This window comes from Otolemur garnettii, unplaced genomic scaffold, assembly GCF_000181295.1.
Source record: "Otolemur garnettii isolate 467f Iridium unplaced genomic scaffold, OtoGar3 scaffold00162, whole genome shotgun sequence".
Lineage (NCBI taxonomy): Eukaryota > Metazoa > Chordata > Mammalia > Primates > Galagidae > Otolemur > Otolemur garnettii.
Window position 1 is genome coordinate 2980142 of NW_003852557.1, and position 9986 is coordinate 2990127.

Below are 9986 nucleotides of genomic sequence, written 5' to 3' on the forward strand. Positions count from 1 at the left end.
TGTTTTCAGATAAATCACCTAGAAATTTATCTAAAGTTATTCATGGTTTCCAGTAATTATTTCATTGAGGAAAAAAAAAAAACAATTCTAGATCAGTGCAACCATCCATGGGCTTATGAAAAAAGAGTAGAGATGGCATATGCTATGTATTAATTTTGAGTATCTATTATTGATTGTATTAATTTTGAATGTCCACCACAATATATGCAGCATAAAGGACACTTACCTCTTTGGGTCAGTTTGGTTATTGAGAGGTATTATGGTTATTATTATGAGTAGGTTTTAGATATATGGTTATTATTAACCATATCTCTCAGTAAGAACATAAGGTGGTTTAAAAAATGCACTTGCGAGTCAGAGGTATTTGGAATCAACTCTTGGCTCTGCCAGTTATTAAATTATGACCTTGAATAACTCACTTGCCCTCTCAAAGCCTCAGTTTCCTAGGTTGTTCAATTGAGACTATTAATAGCACCAGCTTTATAGTCTTGTGCAGTGCCACAAGATAAGTATGAGGTGCTGAGAATAATGCCTGATTTAAACCCTCAAAAATTGTAGCTACTATTATTATCCATGACTGTCACAATAACATCTTAAAATTAGGTGGTAGACCCATTTTACAGATGAAGAAACAAAGACCCATGGAGGTTAAGTAATTCACCAAGACGGTATCCTCTGCAGCCCACCATGGAATCAAATGTGACCACCATCCTTGTGCAAACTCCCTCCAGCTGTGAGTCCTAAAGTGGAGACAAAACCTATTTGTTTAACAACCATTTATTCCTCCACCTCTCACGGCCACACACAGGGCGACCAACCTGTAGGACAAGATTCCTCTGAATACACGAGTTCTGCAATGTGTATTTACAAAACTCCCGTTATTTCATGGGGTAAAATTCCTTTTGTTTTTGTTCTCTTGCCCACTCTTTGAGAGCTGCCAGACTTTTTTCTTTCAGAATCAACTGGCGAGATGTTCTGGAAACAAGATGTTTCCTAGCAACATTTTGTTTATATAGATGAAAATATAACCTTTCCTGCCACCTGCTAGAGAAGAGAAATCTTCAGCGTAAAACGATATATACTTACTGAAGCTCTTGATTTTTAATTTCTATATAGTCCTATGTGGTTTTCTTTCTTTCAGGAAGAGAGTGTCCTTCACTTTAACACGTTTTCTTTAGCACTATAGCTAACTGTATAGCTATATACAGCCCTCCCGTCCCCCGGGTCCTCGCAACTCTGTGAGTACATGTAAGAACACAAGCTCATGAGAATACACATCTGCATATGTCTTCAAAGAAACACATGCATGGTGAATTTTCTCTGTTAGCTTACAGCAGTTCTCAACCAGTGGGTCGCGACCTACAGGAATTGTACTAAAGGGCCGCGGCATTAGGAAGGTTGAGAACCACTGGCTTACAGCATTTTTTCTCCATTCCATCTTTCTGGGATGCATCTTATGAAAGTAATCATTGGTACAACTTTGACCATTTAGAGGATTTACTCCCTCCTGAAAGAAATTTCAATGAATTCAGAAAGCTGCTTAGACATAGCTGACAAAAAGTTCAATTAGTCTTAATAATAACTGGCCTTCTCTATCTCTCCATTATGGAAGTGTTGGCTATGGATGGTCAAATTCCTCAGAGAGGACTGTGTTGTTGGCAAACTCCCTCCAGCTGTTTCCTGACCCAAATGAAGGTGCTTCTGAGGGAGAAAAAAGAAGAAACCTCAGAAGAAACAGCAGACAATACGGCCATGTGGGTATTTGAGGGGATTCAAGGTACTTAATCCTATGAAAGTTTTCCTTAGGCTCCTGTATCAGTCACAGTTCTCCAGAGAAACAAAATAAATCAGAAATATATACTGCATGTGTAAATTATATATATTTGAAATATATAAAGTAGAACCCCTATGGCTGACCACCTCCTTCTCTTGGCCTAATAGTCATAGATCAGACATGCCCCGCGTGTACGGATCAGCACAGTAGGCCGAGTTCCTTATGTTGACCACTCCTGTATGTTGGCCAGTTTATTACAGTTCCTTGTGTGGTCAAATTACAGAGGTTCTAAAATATCTATATTAATATATAGGTATAGATACCGATATAGATGATATAGACATAGGAAGATATAAGTATGGAAAGAGAGAGAGAGATTTATTTTAAGGATTTGGTTCATGTGATTGCAGGGGCTGGCAAGTCCAAACTGAGACACAGAAAAAAATTAATGTTTTAGTCTTGAGTTCAAAGGCAAAAGGCAACCTGGAAGCAAAATTCCTTCGTGAGCAGACCTCAGTCTTTCCTGTTAAGGCCTTCAGCTGATTGGATGAGGCTCGCTCACATCATAGAAGAGATAACAGGCTTTACTCAGAGTCTACTGATATAAATGTTGATTATGTCTAAAAAGTACTTCACAGCAACATGTAGGCTCGTGCTCAAACACCTGGGCACCATAACCTAGCAAAGTTAATACATAACATTAAACATCACAGCCTCCTAGTCAGCCCTGGTCCTCTTCTCCAATGGCCATCTGGAGTAAGCACAATCCCAGTTGGAAGACCAGGTAATGGCCTGGGATGTCGTGGGTGCCTAAAATCACCTGAGGCATCAATTGTGCTGGTATTCTGTGGAACGTGTAGTAAGATTATGCATAGACATACATTTTTCTTTGTAATTACAAGCTTTGCTTTGCAATACTCATAGATCCACATGTAGTTATAAAAAATAACCCAGATAAAGCCTGTGTACCCTTTACCCCGTTTCTCCCAAGGGTCACATCTTGCAAAACCATAATATAAGATATTGACACTGATAGGATCAAGATACATAACATTTCCATCATCACAATAACCATACCTACTTCCTTCCTGCCTCCAACCCTAACTTAGCTGTAGAGAATACTAGAGAATACTAACGTGTTATCTATGGTCATTTCAGGATGTTATATAAATGGAATCATTTGTTACACAACCTTTTTGGATTAAAGTTTTTCATGTGGCATTATTCTCTCTCCTTGACAGCATTTGATGTTGTCACCAGCCTTTATTTCAGACATTCTGATAGGGGCTACAGTGACATCTTATTGTGGTTTTAATTTGCCTTGCTCTATGGACTAAGGATGTTGAAAATTGTTTCATGCACTGTATTAACATCTATATACCTTCTTTGTTGAAATATCTCTTCAAACCTTTTGCCCATTTTGTGATTGGTGATTGATTTTCTTTTTCCTGTTGAGTTTTAAGAGTCCTTTATATACTAATCCTTTATGGTAGATGGATTTACAGATATTTTCTCCTAGTTTGTCCTTAGTCTTTGTAACAGGGTCGTTCTCTGAGCAAATGTTTGTTGTCATTATGAAGTTTAGGTTAAGGTTTCTTGTTTTGTTTCTTTTTGTTTTATTTTGTCTATGCATCTTCATTTGGTTGCTCCAGTACCACTGATTTAAAAAAATAAATAAATAAATAAATTGGGAGCAGCACTGTGGCTCAAAAACTAGGGTGCTGGCCTTATATACTGGAGGGGGTGGGTTCAAACCTGGCCCCGGCCAAAAAAAACTACAAAACAACAACAACAACTTTCTTCCATTGTGCTGCTTTTGCCCCTTTGTCAAAAATCAGTTGGGTACATTTGTGTGAGTCTATTTCTGGGTTCTGTACTTTGATCCATTGATCAATGTGTCCACCTCCCTGTCAGTACCACTCTTGATTATGCTAGCTACACAGTAAGTCTTAAAATCAGACAGAGTAATTCTTCTCACTTTTTCTTTATTTCCCAAAATTATGGTAGCTATTCTAGTTACTTTGCATTTTCATATAAAATTTAGAATAATTCTGTCTGTATCTTCAAATATCTTACTAAGATGTTGATAGAAATTCCTCTAAACCAACCTGTATATCAATTTGGAAAGAGTTGATAACTTTGTTACGTAAAGTCTTCTGTTCCCACACACACTTCTTTTTTTTTTTTTTTTTTTTTTGCCCTTTCACTTATTTAGGTCTTTGATTTCTCTCATCAGCATTATTTAGATTTCATAATATGATTTTTGTAAATGTTTTGTTGGATTTATACCTGGGCTTGAAAAAAAGTACAGAATAGAATAAAACTCTTTCCTTATGGAGCAGACATCGCTTTCATCAATCATTCCTATCTTGATGCTTCTATATATTCTGTATTTATTCATTAGATTCTTTCCTAAAATTTTTAAAAAAAAATTTATTGTTTAGAAATAAGTTCTGAACAGAATATGTTAAAAACTGCTGACATTAAGGACGAAATCAGAGCAACCTGAGAGTGCTAATTACCTGGGCTTGGCAAGGTTTATCCCTTTCATTTTCTGTTGTTTCTCATCAGAAAGTGACTTCTAGCAGTATTCGGAGTGTCCAAGGTCTTGACATGTGTAATTTTTTGAGTCCAACATTATATGCAAAGCCAGATACCAGTATTTTTTAAGATTTCTCATTATGTCACCTCGTGTTAGCACAGCATTGCTGATGGAGAGTGAGTTCAGATGCAAAACTTGGACACCAAAAGTATACATGACAGTGAGAAAATGAGACTCTGGACATTCAGGCTGCTCCTGGAATTAATTTGTAGCTCACAGTGTGGAGTGTGGACCATTCACATGTGCTGTCCTTGCGGGAGTACAAATGTTACCTTGATACCTAGCAATGAGTAGTTACTGTGTTTCATTTCCAAGCAAAAGTTGAACATTGCAAATCACTTCATTCCTCTGATTAACTGCAGAATTTCACTGTGGAGTCTGAGGTGCAATGTTCCTCTTGGCACATCTCCAGGGGCTTCCTGAAGACGTTTTGAAAGACTGAAGATGAATTTTGGTTTAATGGGCATAGTTTTAAAATACAAGTAAGGCGGCGCCTGTGGCTCAGAGGAGTAGGGCACCGACCCCATCTGCGGGAGGTGGCGGGTTCAAACCCGGCCCCGGCCCAAATGGAAAAAAAAAAAAAAAATATATATATATATATATACAAGTAACCCTATAAAACTCAGGATAGTATATTTCAACTTTGTAGCCTTTAGTTGCCAAGACTGTGAGAACAACGGTATATTGAGTAAACCTAGTTATTGAAATCGACCAGTGAACTTGACTTTGAAGTGCTATGGGAAAGGGGAGAGGATTGAAGTCAGAATTCTTTTGATTTGTGGTCCTCAAGCTGGGTTGATCAATTTGTCCTGGTTTTTCCAGAACGTTCCTGGTTTTAACAATGCAAGTCTCATGTCCCAGGAAGCCCCTTGGTTTTAGTTTTAAAATTCCTGTCTTAGGAATCTCTGTGGGTCCCAGGGAAACCATGATGGTTGGTCACCCTACCTTCCTCTCTTCCTCTTGTCAACTTCGGGATTTTAAGTGCAACCTATCATGTGTCTGAGGCCAGCTCCTCATCTGTAGAATGTAGAAAGTGATTACTCTCTCCCATCACAGGGTAATTGTATGAAGTAAGTAGGATAACGTAAATGGAATGCTCTGTAAGCAGTAGAGCACTGTACAGGTATGGGTAGGGTACCATCCTAACTCATGGCTGTCCCATGTTAATAATGTTTATATTTGCATTGGACTCTCTGGCAAAAACAAACAAACAAAAAATAATCATAAAATGATGCAATGCCTTCCCCAATAGCTCATCTCTTTCCAACCAGTGCAATATTTTTTGCCATACCCTAGAGATCTCATTAGCTAAACATGAAGTATCATCTACCCCCAAATTACTGTTCAATGCTATTTACCCTCTAATCCCCTAATTCTATTCATCTGACATCACTTTATGGATCTCTGGCAAATAACACAGTTCAAGTGTACAAGCATAGTGGGTGGATTTGAATAATTACATGTTTATGTTCAAGAAGATTATAATAAAACATTGACAAAATCCAGTTCCCTTTTCCAAGAGTCATGCAGCATTCCCTGTAAAAGGTGATGGGTTGGTTGTGAATCGCCTTCTGCATTTTAATCACAGCATTTAGGAAAGTAACACAAGCTTCAGGTAGAGAGGTCCTGGGCCGGTTTCTGGAACCCAGGTAGTTGAACAGAGCATACCAGAAGATTTTAGCAAGTTCAGGAGGCTTCAAAGTTAATATCTGAAACACTGTCAAGTGCGAGATCTTTTGTTTCACTCTGTTAGTAAATGTAACAGATGGTTTGCAAACATGTTCGGGATCTGAGAGCTGACTGATTGTGTCAGTCTGATAGACATAGAAGGCAGCCATTTACCACATCAGAAAAAAGGAAAGCTTCAGAATTAAATCTTAAAAGAAAGGGGGCTTCTCTCCAGATCTGACTAACAAGACAGAACACTGAGTTTAAAAGGTCTGTTACCTCACCACTAACTTTTGCATTTTTCCTTTTATTCAATGCCAACATGGAATATACGAATAAGGATCTGAATGTTCCAGCAAAAAAATAAAATAAATGCACTTTTTTGATGCAATAGTGAAATCACCATCATAGATAGAGTTCCGTTGCCATGGGGACAATTATGCTCTCATGAAATCCGGTACGGCAGCATCTTCCCTGCGAATCCAGCCCAATGAGAGACAAAATTCTGCCTCTTTTTCTTCAATCTTCAAACAAGAACACAGTTAACCTTGCAGAGAAGGAAAGTTAATAGCTGGGCTCCCCTATCGGTCTGCCTTTCACCTCTACACTTCCCATCTCCGTGTTGAAGCATAATGTAGGTCAGCCAGGACCAAAAGAAGTTGAGGCTATTACTGCAAACGCATGCGATAACCTACTTAGCTTGATTTTTGTACCAGTTCGAGGACGAGGCAGGACAAGACAATTTCACTGTTTGAGGCTCTGAAATGATAGGGTCAGTGGCTGGCTTACTGGGAGTTTGCAACCGGGAAGGGACACAAAAGCTCACGCCACCCCCACAAAGGCTGCTGGTAAATAATCATTGGATATTGGATATTTTATGGGACTTCAAAATAGAGCTACCTGGAGAATTATGGAATAGCAGTTGAAGCAAACTTTTAAAAAAGCTATTTAGTTTTGATTCCATAATCATAAACTTAACTCTGCTTCCAGCTAGACATGGAGAGGAATGAGGAAGATTATAGTGGGGTGCTCTCTGGGCTACAGAAGGAATGTTTGGTGGTTGAACACTTGAGCCAGATTGATAACAGTGGTCACAGTCAGTAATGGTGATCTGCCCACTGGTCTTGACTTTCTTGGGCCCAAAGTGCTCCATGGCTTCCACAGCACTCATGTGCTTGTGACCTTGGCAAAGACCACAGGCTTGCCATCCACACACTCATTCTTAGTGCAGATGAAAAACTGGGAACCATTTGTGATGGGTCCAGCATTTGCTATGGACAAGATGCCAGGACCTGTGTGCCTCAGGACCAAGTTCTCATCTTTAAATTCCTCCCCATAGATTGACTTATTGCCAGTGCCATTATGGCGTGTGACGTCACCACCCTGGCACATAATTCTGTGAAAGTGGGAACCCTTATAACCACATCCTTTTTCTCCAGTGCTCAGAGCATGAAAGTTTTCTGCTGTCTTTGGAACTTTGTCTGTAAACAGCTCCAAGGAGACGCAGCTCAAAGGCTCGCCCTCAGTGGCAATATCAAAGAACACAGTGGGGTTTGACCATGGCTGACACCAGATGATTACAGAAAGCTGCAGTGTCTGCAAAGCAGCACAGAAGCAAACTTTTTAATCCATCAAAGTTTAATTGAGCACCTCCTCTGCACCAAGCACTGTGCTGGCCAAAGAAGACATAATTAAACCAACTGACAAGGAGTCAGATACCACAGAGCTTACATCCAACCAAGAGAAACAGCTGCCAGGGGAGGGAGGTACCTCTGAGGTGGTCACATTTGAGCACAGCCTTTTTATACCATTGAGGAGTAACATTCTGCTGATATTCCTACAGGAATCTCACGTTTTATCTGCACCATTCTTGTCTATAGTGAACATTCCCAACTTCAGAAACTGAGGTGCAGAGTGGCTACGGAGTACGGTTATTGAACACTCAGAGAAGCAGGGGAAAGGCCTAATGGAAAGAATATCAGCTGTAGGTTCAAACTCCAGCTTAAACACTACTTATATAATTCACTTACCTGAGCTTGGGTCTCAACAGCAGTGCATTGCCTACCTGAAATACCATCAGTACCCAATACTATAGTGTGTTATTTTTTTCTTTTCTTTCTTTTTTTTTTTTTTTGAGACAGAGTCTCACTATGTTGTCCTCTGTAGAGTGCTGTAGCATCACAGCTCATAGCAACCTCAAACTCTTGGGCTTAAGTGATTCTCTAGCCTCAGCCTCCCAAGTAGCTGGGACTACAGGCACCTGCCACAAAGCCTGGCTATTTTTTGTTGCAGTTGTTTAGCTGGCAGGTTCAAACCCACCACCCTCTGTGTGTGTGGCTGGCGCTGTAATAACTTATATTTCTTATAAATCTTCTCCAACATGATCCTGAAATAGCCATTAAATGAAAGAAATTAGTATTGATATATTATTTTTATCCTCAAATTTCAAGGTTATTTTTCCTCCAAATGTCCTAACAGAGCCCATTATAATAAAAGTATTCTATTCAAAAATAATCGTCATACGGCTACAGTATCCTTTTGTTTGGAGGAGTTCCTCAGCCTTTCCTTGACTTTCTTGAAGTCTTATTCTTCACATTTTTGGAACAGACAAAACAGTTATTTTGTAGTATGTCCTTCAATCTCAGCTTGCCAGTTTTCCCATGATTTGGTGCAAGCCTGGCAGCCTCAAGCTCGTACACCCTGTCACAAGGATGCTTCCCTCACTCTGCTTGCAAGAAGTCCCAACGACTCCATTTCTCACCTTTTTGGCAGTCTAGCCCCCAACACCACATTGGTCTCTGAGGCCATGCCCATCTAGCCCTACTGGTATTCTGCCATCTGTGCCTGGCAGCTGTCCTGTATAGACAAATGTCCCTGTTACTCCCTGTCCTGGGCCACTCCTCCACATTCAAGGTGGATGTCTGCCGTGTTCTGCTCCACCTCCTGACATCAAAAAGAGATTATTCAGGAAGAAAGAAGAAAAACAAATGTCTAGAAGAGGAATGTGAATTCTATTTTGGATATCATTCTAGAATATCTCAGAAGACTTCAAATAAATTAATACAGAACTATCTTCAAATTATTTACACATAGAAGCAATTACCATGCAATGTGCTGTCAGAAGCCTGTGAAATCACAATTGCCACCACACTGCCACTCCTAAGAAGGAAGCTCAGATTAAATGCTCCTCTGCACGGGTCCAAAGATATCTACTTGGGGTATGAAAGCTTCTCAGCAGAAGAAGAGTCTGAATTTGCCTCAGCTGAGTTTAAGATCCCCTGTTGCTTTATCTATTTCCATTCCCACTCTGCAGATGACCCCCAAATCCTCTTTGTCCACAGGTCACTTTATGCTTTCATTTTTTGCTTGCCTCTGAGTGTGTTCACTTGACTAACTTCAGTATCTCCACGCATCCCATCTCAACTACGTACAATAGCCTTGTTGACTGATGCATGTAAAAGCTGCTATAACATACTACATAGGGCTTGCTGACACTTCTGCTATCTCTTTCTTTGCCAGCCGTTATTACACACTGAACTAGACCTTGTCAGTGGAGATAACAGGCCTCTTCCTCGCCACACACACACACACTTTCTAAGAATCATAGCAGCTGACTTTAGAAAATTCTTCATCATTCATTCATTCACTCACTTGCAATTTTAACACATATTTTTGAGTGTTGGTCATTCTGAGGCCAAAGGCTCAGCACTGGAGTTGAACAGATAAATTGAACTAATCCCCAGGCCAGTGTCTGGTAAGGGTCAGTGGCTGAGTCAAATGTGTCAACAAACAATGACAATCCACTGCTTTGTTGAGTGTTTTTTCTCTTTTGATTCATCTGTCCTTTCGAGTCTCCTAAGTTGACAGTGAATGGAGCCAAATAAATCTTTGTATTCTTTCTTTTGTTATTTATTTTTAATTTTTTTAGAGACAGAATCTCAC

At 39.7% G+C, this 9986-nt stretch overlaps 1 pseudogene; it reads right to left on the minus strand.

The window, feature by feature from the left end:
• Window positions 1-6481: 6481 nt before the first annotated feature.
• Window positions 6482-7912, minus strand: LOC100960832 (annotated as a pseudogene).
• Between the last annotated feature and the right edge of the window lie 2074 nt (window positions 7913-9986).